At 42.8% G+C, this 15,037-nt stretch overlaps 1 long non-coding RNA gene across 1 annotated transcript; it reads left to right on the plus strand.

Annotated features, from left to right (window-relative positions):
- Positions 1-630: 630 nt before the first annotated feature.
- On the plus strand, positions 631-12,970 carry LOC114032430. The gene is made up of 3 exons (XR_003567830.1): positions 631-715; positions 10,801-10,887; positions 12,494-12,970. It is a non-coding gene; the product is annotated as an uncharacterized LOC114032430 (long non-coding RNA).
- Positions 12,971-15,037: the final 2,067 nt, after the last annotated feature.

A 15,037-nucleotide genomic window follows, 5' to 3' on the forward strand; every position in this document is an offset into this window, starting at 1 on the left:
CCCTTTTATAATCCCCATACTGAGATACTCAGGTGTTGGGGTTCAAAATGATTTGAAGAGGAGTCTATACCGCTGACTGGGCAGGACAAGCCCCAGGGTTCCCTCAGGTGCCCCAGCCTCCTTAGACAGTGCTTGGGAGCTAAGTGCACAGAGGAAGGTGGAATCTGGTATCTTCCCAACCATCAACACTTCCTGGTTACCTGAGGGATGCTGACCTGCAAAAACTCCTGTCCCCGTCCCTGGAGAATCATTGCTTCCCCTGCAGCCTGGCTCCTCTCCCTCTCACCCTGAAGCTAACGCCCCAATCCTTCACAACAAACATAATTCATTCTTTAACACAAAGTTTCCGAGATCCAGTGGACCAGCCACTTACTCCTAGACATATTCATTATGCCTTGGACAGAGCCTTCCACATAACAGGCACTTGATAAATATTGCTTGAATTGAATTAATTCAAATGAAATTCATTATCTAATCCCTCTATTGTCTGGCAGCTACCCCTCTGACAACCTCTGCTATGCGGAAAGAGCCCGGATGAAAGAAGACCGGACCTGGAACCAGAACAACCACCCCCATCCCCCACTCTCCCCCGCCGCTGTGGCTAGTTTCACTTTTAGACTACTCCAGTCGCGAGGAGATTCCTTCCTGATACAGGGCTGAAACCTGCCTCTCTGAAACGTCCGCCTGTGTGTCACAGAGCTTGGGCAATATGTTTGTAAGTGATTTCCATGTAAAATGTCTGAAATGCTGAAGTTTGGGTGCTTAAGGAGGTAAACATCTGTTACTTGGGCGTTTTGCTTCAGGTTAGATGCCCAAGTTTCTCCCTCGAAGGAAATTCCATTCCAGTAAAGTAATGCCGGCACGCCTCGGAGTTCGTTCTTATGGAATGATAATGATGAAGATGAAGATGAAAACTGGAATAGATCTAGGAGCGTAGGTTTAGAACTAGGAGAGACTTTAGAGGCCATGGAGCCCAAACACCTCATTTTACAGATAAGGAAACTGAGGCTCAGAAGGATTAAGTGACTTGGCCAGAGTCACAAGGCTAGTGACTGTCTGAGACAGGATTTGAACTCGGGTCTTCCAGAACTCTATTTTCCATACTCCCTACTTTGACAGTTTGGTTTTATGGTTTATTAAGCACTTGCCATAGGACTAGTCTGTTACGGTTCTTGGGTAGGATAGGGATACTTTTGTAGTGGAATTAAACATCAAGGTCAGCTTGGACCTAAGTGTTTTTTTCAGCATTCTCTTAGGAGACTGTAGATATAAGGAGGACATTTAAAAAGTTCAGAGACCTGTGATTTATTCCATCCATGTGGATACTTCTGCTAATAGGATATGACTTTTTCTCTCTGCCTTAATTAACAATTTAAAAAGATGTGGTCAAACCAATTAATTTCTTGGCAGCCAAACCTCTTTTAATGATCCTTTTGGAACTTAAGTAGGTTGAGCCTTGGACAGGACAGATGCAGTTTACCCTTGTCTGCCCTTGGAAGTCTTCCCAATTTTGTAAAAATGACTGATATGTATATAGTGCTTTGTATACATTATGTTATTTGAGATTTGACACACTCCTATTATTACCCCTATTTTACAGATCAGAAAACTGAGGCTTAGAAGAGCGTTTTAAGTGTCTTGTCCATTTGAGGAAGGATTTGAATCCAGGTTTTCCTGGTTCCAAGTCCATTGGGCCACACTGCCTCTTGGGACCTGTAGAGCATTTCCTCTGATATACTAGCTTTCCAAAATGCTGCAGTGAGTCATTGTAAGATGACTTTGGAAGATTACATCAGTATTCTCCAAAGTGGGGACCCCAATCCTTTGGCGGGGAGCCTGTGGCCTGACCCCAAGTGGTATGTGATCAACAAATCAGAGAGTGGGAAGATGGGTCACATCCCACCCTCCCCAAATTAGCCAGCTGTGGGGCTTGTCTTGTGCACAACCACAGATCAACTGTGAATGACTCAGCTATTCTGATCAAGAGGATGCTCCAAGTCAATTCCAAAGGACCCAGGATGAAAAATGCAATCCACCTCCAGAGAAGGAACTGATGAACTCTGAGTGTAAATTTAAGCGTATTTTTTCACTTTATTTTTCTTGCTTTTTTTTTGGCAACATGGCTAACGTGGAAATGTTTTTTATGACTTTGCGTGTATAATAGGTTTCATATTGTTTGCTTTCTCAACAGGTGGGAGAGAGGCTGGGGGGTGGAAAGAATTTGGAACTCAAAATTTAAAAAAAAAAAAAAGTTAAAAATAAATAAATAAATAAATCCTCTGTCAACACCAGGTCAGGTCAGGTGACTGCAACAAGTTGTTGGCCAAGCTCAGTATTCCAATTCCTTTCTCTACCATCCCCCTGTCCTAGAATCCTTATTTTCCTTCAAACTACGAAGGGAGCTCTAAAGGTGGCAGAGGGAGGGTCTTCAGGAATGCCAATAGGAAGCAGGAAGTGTGCCAACCACCAGGTTGGCCCTTTGATCAACCCAAGTATTCGTCCTCCTCATTTTCCCCTCCTCAAATAGCCTTTCATTTATTTCTTGTATTTTTGTTTTGAGGAAAGGTCATATAGATGAAACCTGAGAATTATATGTGAATGTCCTGTGTATGTTATATTTGTTTGTTATTGAAAAGAAGGAACCTACAATATGAACTCATGTTGGGGGGGGCGTGGGATGGTCATTTGGTTTCTTGTTTTGCCCATGTAGGTTCTATATGGCCCATGCACGTAAAGGGGGTGTGTGTGTGTGTGTGTGTGTGTGTGTGTGTGTGTGTGTGTGTGAGTTTGCTTTTGCCCGTGTAGGTTAGGTGTGTCCACATGGGTCTGTCCACATATGGTTCAAAGGGAGGCAAGAGTAGATATTTCTAGAAGCATCTCCTCCCCCTTCTTTCCCAAAGAAGCCTTTGATTCCTGCCAGGAGCGTAAGCAAGAGGATGGGGCCAGAGGCTTCTCTGCAGAGAGAAGAGGTACTGGGCTAGAATTAGGTCTCTCTACTCCCATAAATGTTATTGTTGTTGGTGTTTCAGTCACGCCCAACTCTCTGTGACCCCATTTGGGGTTTTCTTCACAGAGATACTGGAGTGGTTTGCCATTTCCTTCTCCAGCTCATTTTACAGATGAGAAACTGAGGCAAACAGGGTTAAGTGACTTGCCCGGGGTCACACAGTTATTAAGTGTCTGAAACCAGAGGTGAACTCAGGAAGAGGAGTCTTCCTGACTCCAGGCCCTGCTTTCTATCCACTGTCCCACCTAGCTACTCTTTGGCTTATGGAAGTTAATTTTTAGGTTCAAGCTATGCTTCTGATTATTATTCCTTAATGGGAAAGAAGGACCCCAAGCTGTTTATCCAAGGTTTGACTCCCTTTCCACGAAATGCCAGTTCCACAGTGAATGCACATAGCAAATAGCAGATAAATCCATTTATCCAAACTGATAACAAAACAGAAATCAGAGTTAGTAGCAGCCAGGGGCACAGTGGATATAATAATACTAAGTCTGGAAAGGTGAAAACCTGAGTTCAGATCCAGCCTCAGACACTTACTAGCTGTATGGTCCTAAGTAACTCATTTCACCTCTGTCTGCCTCAGTTTTCTAAACTGTAAAATGGGAATCATGATAGCACTTCCCTCCCAGAGTTGTTGTGAGAATCAAATGAGATATTTGTAAAGTACCTGGTACATAGTAGATGCTTAATAAATACTTGTTCCCTTCTCTTTTCAGTGCATTCTCTCAAACCTTCTTCTGTTAATAACAAATTCCTCTTCATCCTAGATTCTCCTCATCTACCTTCTATTATCTGGGGCTCACTGACGTTTACCTTTCTTTTTTTAAATTTTTTTTTATTTTTAACATGTGTTTTTAAAACTTTGGGTTATAAATTTTCTCCCTTCCTCTCCCCACCCACCCTCACTGAAAAGGCAAGCATCTTGGTACAGGTTATAGATGTGTAGTCATGCAGAACACTTCCATAGTATTCCTGTTGTGAAAAACTAAGTATATTTCCCTTCATCCTATCCTATCCCCTATTTATTCTATTCTCTCTTTTGACCCTGTCCCTCCTCAGAAGTGTTTGCTTTTGATTATGCCCTCCCCTCTATCAACCCCCTGCTCTCTTGTTCCCTTCCCCCTTATTTTCCTGTGGGGTAAGTTAGATTTCCATACCCTGACCCCCCCCATTTCTTGGCACTCCCTCCCAGGCTATTCCTTCTCTCACACCCTCTGGTGCTCAGGGATGGGAAGCCGGCCTACTTCATGCTTGCCACTGCCATTTTCAGACCCTCCCTCTGTCGCTATCACTCATATGTCTCCTCCTCCTTTAAAGCTCACTCCATACTGTCCAGATACTTGCTGCCATAATCTTTGGCTCTCTAGGTCCCTCCCCCCACCAAAAAAAAATATCAGTATCACAGTCTTCTGTATCCCAATCTACCCTCTTTGGGCTTCCCAATTCCCCAGTCTCTACTGTAGCAATCATCATCACACTTTAAATGCCTCCACCAAATGTGGCCTCAGACACCTACTAGCTGTGTAACCCTGGGCAAGTCATTTAACCCTGTTTGCCTCACTTTCCTCATCTGTCAAATGAGCTGAAGAAGGAAACGGCAAACCACTCCAGTATCTCTGCCAAGAAAATGCCAAATGGGGTCACAAAGAGTCAGACATGACTGAAGGGACTGAATAGCCACAAACATTTTTTTTAAAATCACAACACTTTAAATTTTTTAAAAATACATAAAGCATTTTCTCATAACCCAGGAGAATGATGTTTCCAGTAACTAGTGCTTGGTTTCTTTCTCTGTTTCTTTTTTTGGCTTTGGCGCTCTTAGCATTTTGTAAGGCTGCCCAAAGACCAAAGCCTGCATTTGAGTAATAATTTCAGGGCTAGGAAGGCAGAGAAGGGAGATGCTGCCTGGTATGAACTTGAAGAAGGAAGTTTAGAGACAGAGCATTTGACTTGGAGACAATCTTCTCTTCTTACATCTTCAGAGTCCCTTTTTCTTTGGTAACCGAAAATCTCACACTTGGTTGTGTTAAAATTTGTCCTCTAAAGTGTCTCACTTATCGGTGTCACATTTGGATGCAGATTTTCCTCCTTAAAGCAATAAAATGACAAATATATGCCATGCTAGGGGCCTGGAAATACGTAGATGAAAAATGACAGTCCCTGTTCTCAAGGAAATTCCTGGGGTGGTAGAAGTGACTTGCCCAGGGCCACACAGCTAGTAAGTATCTGAGGCTGGATTTGAACTCGGGTCCACCTGACTCGGGGGTATGTGCTGCCTAGCTTCTGTTTAGCTTATGGCTGAGGGATAGTAAGAAAGACAAAGGAAAAGTAGTAAGAGAAAAAGATGAGACATTATGCACAGGAGAAAGGCAGAGAAAGTTGTAGAGGGTTGAACTAGATGACGTTGGAAGTCCTTTCCCACCTTGAGAGTCTGTGATTCTATGACCTGAAGAACTGACTACAAATTTTGGCTAGGTGACTATTGTCAGGTCCAAGGTTAGGGAGCTCAGCCATTTGAACTCCTGGTGAGATGAGAGAAGAATATTCCAGGGGTTCCTTTTGTTAACCACTCTGGCCTTTTGTAAGTATAGCATAAGGGGTGGTGGTGGATATGATTCCCCCACCCCAATTCAGTTGATATAGTCACAAAAAAGCAAAGAGGAGATAATAGAGGTATTAACAGTTACCCTTTTTTTTTTGGTTAGGCAATCGGGGTTAAGTGACTTGCCCAGGGTCACACAGCTAGTAAGAGTCAATTGTCTGAGGTTGGATTTGAACTCAGATCCTCTTAACTCCAAGGCCAGAGCTCTATCCACTGAGCCACCTAGCTGCCCCTAACAGTTACCTTTTAGTGATCCCTTTACAAGGTACGAACATCTCTCTGATTGAGACAGATGGAAACAACCTGATTGATTAAGCCCCCCAAACTAATTTTACAACTGAGAATTTTAAATAGTTAAGCCCTGAGGTGTTAGAGAGTATCTCAGTTCAAGCCAGTCATGGAGGAGGAACCCAGTACCTGAGGGAGACATGTTCATGGGGTGTCTCTTCTTGATCTTGTCACTTTGAAATGGAGTTACTCAATGGTAAGAGACGCTGCATCCATGAGGGCACAAGGTCACACTTTCCTAAGTGGACACAAATGCAGAGAGGCAGTCCTTTGAGGGAGGCAATATCATTAAGGAATGAATGAGACCCTCTAAAGCAGAGAAGAGAACCAGCTGTGGAAAGGAATAGACCCTGGGAACCCAGCCAAATAACCCACCTAGCAAGAACACTGCACCCAAAGGGAACCACATGTGGACTGTGAGGAGGGAAAGGTCATCCCATCCCTGCAGTGCTAGGGACCTTAAGTTCCCTTTGCCACACATGTATCCTATACGTGTGCCTCATTATCACTGAACTCTAGATTTCAGTCCACTATTCCCACAGAGGCTACGTATGTTTGTGGGAGAGTGTGCCCCAGGTTTATAGGGAGAAGGGAATGTTTTGAAGCTACTGGTTTTTTCCTGTGCCATTTTAGTAAATATACCTATTGTTAATTGTACCTATTGGATAATTGTTCTTGGGAAGCACACAAATGAGGGCTCATGAGCTACAGTAGTTAGGGTAGTCATCCATAGGATTTCTCTCAATACCCAAGATAACAGCCACCCCTCTGTGTGCAAGTGCAGGTTTGGGGAGTAACCCCAGAGGGGGTTGTTACAATAAGTGTAAAGTAAGCATATTACAAGCTTGATTTCATAGCAGCCCTGTGAGGTAAGTAAATATCAGATACATACAAAATTGTACAAAGTAGTCATTCATTCAAGTCATTTCAGGGGTAATTGAGTGATGCAGTGGATAGAGCAGCAGAAAGACCCAACCTCAGAAGAACTTCTGGCATCAGACACTTACTAGCTGTGAGACCCTGAGCAAGTCACTTAACCTTTCTCTGCCTCAGTTTCCTCATCTTTATAATAATAGCACCTACCTCCCAGGGTTGCTGTGAGAATCAAATGAGGGGAATATCTTGCAAACTAATGTAACTGAAATGGAGCATGCATGAAGGTGAATAATATGGCTCAGAAGGGTAGGTGGAAACCAGACTGCAGAAGGCCTTAAATGTCAGTCTAACAAAAAAAAAAAAGAAGAATGAAAAAAAATGACAGTCTGAGAATTTTATATTTTATCTTGGATACAATAGGGAACAATTGAAGATTTTTGAGAAGAAGAGCAACATGGTTAGATCTAAGTTTTAGGAATCTTAATTTGGTAGCTAAGGGGAGGATGGATCAGAGTAGAGGCTGGGGGCAGGGATATCACTTAGGAGGTTCTTTCAATAATCTAGGCCAGAGACGATGAGGACCTGGGCGGTTGTTTGATCAGAAAGAAGAAGACAGAAGGGAAGAGAGATAGGGGAGGACAGTGGACCACTGATAAGATGTGGGAGGGGCTGAGGACAGCCCAGGAGGCCAGGGCTGTAAATGAAGGTGATGGGTCTCTCGACAGAAAAGGGGTGTTTGGAGAAGAGATGGGTTTGGCAGGAAATATGAGATCCATTTCGGATGTATTATATTGAAGATGACCAGGAAATACCAACTTGGAGGAGCCTAGCAGGCAGCTGGTTCAGAAGAGAGATTAGGGCTGTGCATATAGACTTGGGAGTCATCTGGACAGAGATGATAATTGAACTCATGGGAGCTCATGAGATCAACAGTGTTCTTCCTTTCTCAATTTTTATTTTTTAGTCATAGAATGATAAAACTGGCAGGATCTTTAGAGATGACACTTGAATCCAACATCCTCATTTTAAAAAATTAATGCTGCCTTTTCTTTTTACATTATAGTCATATATAATATCAATTTTAATTAATATTCAACTAATTATTTAATTGATATTATATATGTATATATGACATAGAATGCCTTATATACTCCCAATGAGCACCTCCTTTGTAACAAAGAAAAATCATCAAGCAAAACCAATCAACACAGTTACCATATCTAATAGTGTATGTAACACTCCACAACCCTTGACCCTCTCTTCTTTGTCAAAAAGAAGGAGATGAATATCGTTGTTATTCTGGGGTCAAAACTAGTCACAAACACTAAGATTCTGTTTTCAGGTTCTTTTCATTTACCTTAAGAGCAGCTAGGTGGTGCCATAGTGCATAGAGCACCCAGTCTGCAATAGGGAAAACTCAGGAATCTTCTTAAGTCCAAATCTGGGCCTCAGCCACTTACAATCTGTGTGACCCTGTGCAAGTCACTAACCCTGTTTGCCTCAGTTTCCTCATCTGTAAAATGAGCTGGAGAAGGAAATGGTAAACCACTCCTGTATCTTTGCCAAGAAAACCCCAAATGCGGTCACAAAGAGTAAAGCACAACCGAAATAACTCAACGAGACATTGCATATGTTGTTCTCCTGATTCTGCTCATTCTAGTCTGTATTAGTTCATGATCTTGCTATCCAACCTCCTCATTTTCCTTAGGGGGAAAGGGAGGCCCAGAGAAGGAAATTTAAATGTTCAAAGTTACCAGCTAGAGAGTGGCAGGTCCTGGATTCAAACCCAGATTTCCTGACTCCTCCCAGTTCAGCACCATTTCCACTAACTAATGCTAGATTCCCTTTATCCTTCTGGACATCTTTCAGGCACCCTGCCTGGGCATGAATCCATTTTATTGTCCTTTCCTGATATCTCTCCTTATCAAAATTTGTTACAATTTATATTCTGTCAGGATTCCTCATTCTCTACGAGGACTAATCTTATAAATTAACCCATGATTAAGTGATAATGGCTGATAATGACTTAATAGGGGCATATGATGTCTTAACCCAAAAGATTGAGTTAATGCATGGTGGAATTTTTAATGCTGTGGTAGGCAGTGGGAAGGAATTTTTCAACAAGAGGGAAATTCTTCACATTAGAACAGTCATCATGTACCGCCTCTAAGTTGTTGGTTAGGTTTATTCCTCTATAAATTGGTGGGAGACACCCAACTCCTTGGCACATCCTCAAAACCCTTTGATACCATCCTCCACTCTCTCCTCCTCTCCCCCAGGCTTGCCCTTCTCCTTTGCCCAAAGAGCTCTACATCTGCCCTTGATCCCATCCTCTCTTACATCCGCCAGCAGACTGCATCTTCAATCATCCCCCCTTTACAACCTTGACCTAACTTATTTTTCCAGTCTCCTTGTACGGTGGGCAGATCTTTCCCAGGTCTCAGTTTGTCTGAGGCCTGGGGCCTGGTAGACAAAGTTTGAATAGCTAGGGGGTACAGTGGATAAAGTCTGAATTCTTCCTGAGTTCAAGTCTGGCCTCAGACACTTACTCTCTGTGTGACCCCGGGCAAATCATTTAACTTTGTTTGCTTCAATTTCCTCATCCGTAAAATGAGCTGGAGAAGGAAATGGCAAACAACTCCGATATCTCTGCCAAAAAAAAAACCCCAAATGGGATCACAAAACATCAGACACAACTGAACAACAACAACTAAAATGCACTCTACAATCCGGCACCGTGGTAGCCTAGAGACAGGAAGACCTGTGTTCAAATGTAGTCTCAGACAACTAAGCTGTGTGACTCTGGGCAAACCACTTAACCACTGTCTGCTTCAGTTTCCTCATCTGTAAAATTGAGATAATAATAGCACATACCTCCCAAGAGTTGCTGTGAGGATAAAATGAGACGATGTTTGTAATGCACCATATATGCAAGCTCATTATTATTCATCCAAACTAGTTTTCTCTCTGTTCCTCACCCATGATGTTTGATGCCTTTGCAGGGGCTGCCCCCCGTGCCTGGAAAGCTCTCTTACCTTACCTACACCTCATAGAATTCTCCTCTTTCTTTTTGGCCCAAAACACCACTTTCTACATGAAGCCTTTCCTGATTGCCCCAACTGCTGGTGCCTAACCTTCTGATTGACTCGCTCTTTCCAGATTAAGGAGGAGGCCCAGACTGAAAGCGTCTTCATTCCCGTCCAGGCTGCATGTGCTGACATCTCCACCGGACTTTGTCTTTTGTTGTTGTTTTTCAGTCATATCCAACTCTTCATGACCCTATTTGGGTTTTCTTGGTAAAGATACTGGAGTGGGTTGCCATTTCCTTCTCCAGTTAATTTTACAGATGAGGAAACTGAGGCAAACAGGGCTAAGTAACTTGCACAAGGTCACACAGCTAGTCAGTGTCTGAGGCCACATTTGGACTCAGGAAGATGAATCTTTCTGATTCCATGGCCAGAGAGAAAGACAAAAGCAAAGAGATGTAGATAGAGAGAAAGGAAAGACAGACAGAGAGAGGGAACGAGAGAGACAGAGACAGAGAGAGACAAAAATAGGGAGGGGAAAGGAGGGAGGCCTATATATGCATATTTATCCTTGTTGCCTCTCCTACTAGAATGTCAAGTCCTTGCAGGTAAGCATTGTTTCATTTGTTGTATTTATGTAGCCAGTGCCCAGCACGGTACCTGGCATATAGTAGGTGCTTAATAAATAATTACCGAATTTAATTAAATCAAAAGTGATGGAGCCTATGGAGTTGTATCAAGGCAAAAAGCCCTAAATGATGGAATCAGGGGCATTGCTTTCAAAAAGGCCTCTCAGTGTTGCTAAGAAGCCACTAAAGAATTTCAAGGTAAATTAATTCTCTGCTAGGGCTCTCTGCTGCCAGGCTCCTGCGGGTTTGAGGCAGCTGCTTCTGGCCTCTAATGAGAAATGCTGTGGTTGCATCTGGTCAAACATGTCGTCCTCCATGAATTCATTTGGCTCTTGACCTGAATCAATCTGGATTTGGTCCATCTGCCCACAGGTAACCTTCAAAGATGCCAAAGAAGAATGGGGTGACACGACATTCACTTGTCTATCTATAGCTCACCAGTTCTATGACTTTAGGCAGGTAAGTCACTTAACCACCCTAAGGCCCCATTCCTTCATCTATGGAGTAGTTAATTATCTGATGCCCTCAATGAATCGTTGGGTAGATCTAATGGAATAATGGATATGAAAGGACTTTGAAAAGTGTGGAATGCTATAGAAAAACAAAGTTATTACCATTACAGATTCAAGATAATGTGGACTGGAACTTTTTCTTTTTCTTTGCAAGAATCCCACTATATGACAATCTGGCTTTACATGAAAAATGGCAGGTAGGGGTAGAGGAATGCTTTATTTTACAAAAGGATTTACCATGATTTCCTTTAGATGGCTATTTACTTAAGGGCCTTTGTATGTGCTTGATTCATTTATGTAGTTAGTGTGGGTGTAGGCATGGCGCCTACCCTTACCGCTCTTCTCTCTAAGTCTCTTTTTAGGTTGGCTCACTGACCCAACTTTCACCAAAGCTAACAGGTCTGACTGGAGGCAGGGGGAAGGGGGGGAGGGGTTCCTAGAGACAACAGCCACATTGTTGCATCCAACTCAATATCATAGGGGTAACCCTGGTGCGAGAGAGTCATATTTCTACTCCTAACAACTATAGCTCCTGAGCCCCAACTGGCTTAGTCTACTAAATCAGCCAAAATGCTACCATTAACTTTTAACCAGAAACATTTACTAAACGCAATTACGAAGCAAGAATAATTAAAATATGACATTCTACCATAAATCTGGAACACGTTCTCCCATTAATGGGCAAAGTGTCTGTTGGGAAAAGTGGGCACAAATGTATAAAACCATAGTATGGAGGGCAGCTAGGTGGCACAGTGGACAGAGTGCCAGGCCTGGCATCAGGAAGACCTTCATCCAAATCCAGCCTCTGACACTTACTAGCTGTGTGACCCTGAGTAAGTCACTTAACTGTGTTTGCCTTAGTTTCCTCATCTGTAAAATGAGCTGAAGAAGGAAATGGCAAACAGCTCCAATATCTTTGCCAAGAAAACCCCAAATGGGGTCACAAAGAGTAGGACTCGATTGAAAAATGACTGAACAAGTATGGAGACATGCCTGGGGCAAGTCTCAATTCTAGATTATATATATAGTCCTTAGCATCCTTTGTTTCTATCACGAAAAGTCTGCGTAATTATCCACTAATTGGTGAGGTCACCCCCTAACGGGTGAGGCCACTTCCCTGTTAGCTGCAGGGTACTATCGCTCCTCTGGGCTGTAGAGATAGTGTCAAATCCTTTTAACCAAACAGAAACCCTAAGCCTGCAGAGCTTTTCCAGGTATCCTTCTTTGTCTGGACTCTGAGGCAGAGTTACATTGTTTCAGCAAAAGCAGTTTCCTTAAGCCCATCTGCAACACATTCCTACATCTTATCCCTTGACTGGGCTCTGAGGAATTTCCGCTTCTCAGGCAGTAGATGGCAGTGTAAGGAAAAGGAAACATAGAACCTTTCTCCTACAGTTAGATCATCCCAACATCAGATGGGGTACAAGTTCTGAGCTCGTCTGGTGACCCACCTCTGAGAAGTCTCTCAGACCCACTCAGAGGTCTGGTCTTGACCGTCCCTACTAATCCAAAGCACTGTCTCTTGTGTAAAATAACTCAATTTTATCTTACAGGGAGAAGTCAAAATCCACATTTGTACAGGCTAAGCCACAACTAGGCAATATACAGTTGTGCCAAAGTCTCCAAATCCACAGGTCTCAGGTTTCCACTCTTTCAAGGTAAAGTCTTCTTCCAATCCCTGGGAATTATATCATAGGTGATCAAAACTTTGAAAGTTTCTGAGTTTGAGAACTAGGAAATAGCTTCCAAGAGGGAGCAGAATTCTTCAAGAATGAAGACAGTTGTCATTGCAGCCCTTATAACTGGAGGACTAGAGCCACATTATGAGGTCCAGGAGATCTGGAACTTGCCAACCCCGACTACTACCATGGGCTGCTTAGACAATGTGGTTCAGATCAATTGTGAGAGAAGATTGTTTTTTTCTCCAAAGTATACTCACTTTCTAGGAGGGTTGCATGGGTTGTTTGAACACTTCATATTTCTGTATCTATTCGTGGGTTCCTATGAATCTTTTGCATCTTATGCACCTTCTGTGGGATGAAATAAAAGTTATCCTATACATGAAGTTTATTGAATACATTTTGGACCTTTGTGGGAGTTGGGGACTGTTGTAGGTTAGGCCTGATTCAGGCCAGTTTGGTACTTCCTTCCCAGGATTGGAATGAAATGATAACATTTAACAGATAAGACAAGGAGCTTTACTTATTCATAGAATGGAAAGGAGAGTCATTAAGGACATAGCACTCCTTCATGTAGAACTAGTCTCCAGATGAAATCATGTCTGGTTAGAAGGATGTGATGGCTTGCATGGCAGTGTTATGTTGGCCAGGTCTGAGGAATACTGACCCCTCATTGGGCTGGCTTTTTATGCCCAGGATCAGTGGTCTCAAACTCAAATAGAAAGGGGGCCACATATTGACTTGGAAAACCACATATTAACATTATCTATCTTCTCTTGTATTTTTATTCATTTGTTAAATGTTTCCAATTGCATTTTAATTTGGTTCAGGCCCCACTTGGGACTAATTCAGCCTGCCTAGTGTTTGACACCTCTGCCCCAGGGGACTAAGAAGTCAAATCATTGGTCCAAACTGATGAAATTAACCAAGTCTCAGGAATAGCTTCCCTGCCTTTGAAGGGGGAAAAACTAGCACAGGGCCCTGTTACCCACATTTGGGGAAACCTAGATATGAGCTATACCTCAGCTTTATTTTGGAGATTTGCCCCAGAGTTAAGCTGGGGGTGGGGAAAGGAAATGAGTCAAAAAGAGAAAATAACCCTTTGGGGGTCAAGGCCCCAGTATGGGACCCTGTCTTTGTGAGGGAGGCCAGAGACTTGAGGGTGGGTTACAGGTTATGTATGTATCCTTGGGGTCTTAATAAAGCCTTGCACATTGGAGCCTCTCTGGAACATATTCTTTGAGCTGAATTGAATTGAGGATAAAGCCCTTTCTCTACAAAAACACTATGTGGCAAGCATTATTGTTCCCATTTTGCAGATGAGGAAATAGAGAGTCAGAGAGACTGAGTGACCTCGACTTTATTTGAACCAAGACTTCACCTGATTCTAAATTTAGCCCTCCTTACTCTAATTCTCTGAAAAAGTTGACAAGTAGAAGTGGAAAGACTGCCAAAATGGGCATCAAGGTATCTCAGCTCTCTTCCCAGTTCTGCTACTAATTAGTGGGATCAACTTGGGTGAATTGTTTAGCCTCAGTTTCCTCATCTGCAGAAGGAGAAGAGTATATTAGATCATCGTTTCCCACGCTGTGTCCCATGGGACCATGGTGTTCTCTGCCGTGTGAAGAAGGATTCCAGGAGAATGTCTTTCATGCTAGAGTTGGCTTTCTCCCTAAGGTAGTAAAAAAGAAAATTATACATGTCAAAAATAATTATTACATATAGACTTTTCAATATGAAAATAGGCTGAGTTTTGCTCCAGAATTTCCACAATTTTTCTTCATTCCAGGCTGCTGGGTAGGTTGGTTCTCTGGGAAGGACTGACAAGAAGACGAAGACATGAATAGGTAGATAGATAGGTGAGAGGCATCTATCAAGCACTTACTATATGTCAGGCACTGTGCTAAGCACTAGAGATACAAATACAAGCAAAAAAAAAATAGTCCCTGCCCTCAAGGAGCTTACATTCTAATGAGGGAAGACAAACCGTAAAAGGGTGTTAAGTGGGTGAGGGGGTGTAAAATGATGGGTACCCACTGCCAGAGCATGGTGGCAAAGTCTATAGTTAGAAGCTCAGCAAGGAGGGAAATGAAACGTGGAAACTGAGCCCATCCCTAAAAAAAAGATCCCAAAAGAAATTCACCAATGGGAAAAGGAGACAAGCAGGTGGAGAGATATTGAAGAGAAAGTAATAGGTGCTGAGGGTAGTTTCAGGGTGAGAGGATAGCTGAGTCATAGCGGTTAAGTCTGTAAAGTCAGAAGCACAGCCGGGAGGGAAATGAAAGCATGAATGACTAGTACCAGAATACAAGTTGTAGATGGGAAGTAATGAATGATCACAAATGCACTGGTGCTCACCTACAGCTGTAATTAGACATTTTTTTAAACCTAGGGCACAAACAGTTTGTGGGTAGGGTG

Source organism: Vombatus ursinus, unplaced genomic scaffold (assembly GCF_900497805.2).
Source record: "Vombatus ursinus unplaced genomic scaffold, bare-nosed wombat genome assembly UNPS02005286.1, whole genome shotgun sequence".
Lineage (NCBI taxonomy): Eukaryota > Metazoa > Chordata > Mammalia > Diprotodontia > Vombatidae > Vombatus > Vombatus ursinus.